Here is a 2,558-nt window from a genome sequence, read left to right as displayed (position 1 = left end):
ACAATTTATTCATCCAATCACCACATATTATTAAGACTATACGATTTGCCAGGTGTGCCAGGTACAACATCAGACCCAGGGTCCTGGGTGCTGAGTAGAGCAGGTGTGATTCCCTGAACCTGTGGAGCATTAGGCTTGTGAGAGACCATAGAGAATAGCCCAGCAGCAACTAAATAACAGAACTGCGGACATTGAGTACTATGAGTGTCAGAATGCCGAAAGGGAGAACGATGGTGCCTGTGGCTGGGGCCTCCTTTCCACAAGATGTTCAGAGAAAGGCATAAGACGTTTGAATGGAGACAGGAAGTCTGACAAACAGCAGCTGCTAAGGTCTGAGTGTTCTAAGCAGAGGGGACAGTGTGTCGTAGTCCCAGGAAAGAAATGGCTTTGTTTGTTCTTATAGACACAGCAGACAGAGGTGGACAGTGAAGATGTGACGCTGTGAGGCTCAGAGGCAGCAACTACCAGGAGTTTCTCAGGGCGCTGCACTTTCAGTCCTGAACCCAGGGACCTGCTAGATGAACAAGAACTATTAATCCTCTTGGGCTCAAGTTGAGTTTGGAAAGACTGACTTTGAAACCACCTGCACATTTTTTGACTCGTGCACAGAAGGGAGTATTAGAGGGACAAACTGCTTGACTGTTTGAATTCAATGGAATCATGTTTGTGTGTTCATGGGACAATCTCTGAAAAAAAAGGGAAAGGATGCCCAGAGAGCACCTTAGAAAGACGCGTAACACCTTGGAAGTATTAAATAGCAAAAGTTGAGAAAACAAGAAAATTAAATTGGGGATAATTTGGTCATTATTTCAGAGGAAGCAGACTAGAGTTTTGACTCAGAAACTCTGATCTTACTTTTCAAATAGCTATAGGTGTATGTGTGTGTGTGAGAGAGAGAGAGAGAGAGAGATAAACGAATGATTCCTCCTTCCTCCCATTATTCCTTCCTTCTTACTTTGTAATTTTTTTTTTTTATTGAATGGTAACTATGTACATTAATGCACTTCTAGGGTACAGTGAAATGTCTAATGGCATCTTTTCTTGTATTGAGCTTTATGCTTTAAAAATAAGCCCACATCACCTTATTGAATCCCTGGAATATTTATATCAAATGGGTATTCCACAAAGAATGAGACTATGAAAATTCAAATGACTTCTTAGGTGTCAGAGAATAATTTAATAGAAGGACTTGTGGGGCTGGAACTCAGATCCCCTAACTCCTAGACTAGAGTCCTTTATAACATCACGCTATGTTCTTAGCCAGTTCTATGACTGGATGGTGTAGACATTGGAGGTAAGCGTAAGGGAAGAAAATGTAAGTCTGGTAGCAGTTCTAGGAAATGTTAAAGTTATCTTCTAGAAATAGTCTACCACACATGGAGAGTCCGGCAGGCTCCCAAGGAGAGAAGGATTCCTCCTGTGTCTCATCTCCAGTCACAGGTCATCTTGGTGTAGCTGGGGTGAGCTGGCCCCGCCGCCCCGCCCTGGCCACCAAAGCACACGTGGCACAGCATGACATTTCCATTAGGGAAAATAATGTCTCTCATTCTGAACTTTACCTTTGCTGGACCAAAAGTTTTGAGACAGGGCAGTGACAAAAGCTACAAAGAGGAAGGTCCCTGCCGGACACAGTGTCTCACTCCTAGAATTCCAGCACTCTGGGTGGGATCAGAGGCAGACGGATTGCTTGAGCTTAGGAGTTTGAGATCACCTGGCAGATGAGTGAGACCCTGTCTCTAAAAAAAATAGCCTGGTGTTGAGGTGGATGCCTATAGACCCAGCTGCTTGGGAGGCTGACGGAAGAGGATCACTTGAGCTCAAGAGTCTGAGGTTGCTGTGAGCTGTGATGGCACAGCACTCTAACAAGGGCAGACTCTGTCTCCAAAAAAAGGGGGGGGGAGATCCCATAGAAAAGAGATAAGTAGAATAGTTTGTGTGCATATGCTACAATTTATTAATCCATTCATGGATCAATGGGCACTTGGGCTTCTTCCATGACTTAGCAATTATGAAGTGGGCTGCAATAAACATTCTGGTGCATATATCTTTGTTATAATGTGATTTTTGGTCTTCTGGATATATACCTAGTAGAGGAAATGCAGCATTGAGTAACAGACCTATTTTTTAGAGCCCTATGTGATCTCCAAACTTGTACACATGGAATATTATGAAGCCTTAAAAAATATGGAAACTTTACCTTGTATGTTTACATGGATGGAGCTGGAACATATTCTTCTTAGTAAAGTATCTTAAGAATGGAAGAAAAAGTTTCCAATGTACTCAGTTCTACTATGAAACCAATATATCATCACCCACACTTCCATGTGAAAGCTATAACCCAACTACAGCCCAAGATGAAGGGGGAAGAGGAGGGGGAGAAGAGGGGAGGAGGAAGGCTTTGTGGAGGGATAGTAATTGGTCGGACCACACCTATGGTACATTTTACAAGGGTACATGTCAAATCTACTAAGTGTAGAGTATAAATGTCTTAACACGATAATTAAGAAAGTTCAGTGAAAGCTATGTTAACCAGTTTGTTGTAAGTATTCCAAATTGTA

Source organism: Otolemur garnettii, unplaced genomic scaffold (assembly GCF_000181295.1).
Source record: "Otolemur garnettii isolate 467f Iridium unplaced genomic scaffold, OtoGar3 scaffold00102, whole genome shotgun sequence".
In the NCBI taxonomy this organism is placed as follows: Eukaryota; Metazoa; Chordata; class Mammalia; order Primates; family Galagidae; genus Otolemur; species Otolemur garnettii.
The sequence above is the reverse complement of the archived record's forward strand: the minus strand, read 5'-3'. Positions refer to the sequence as shown.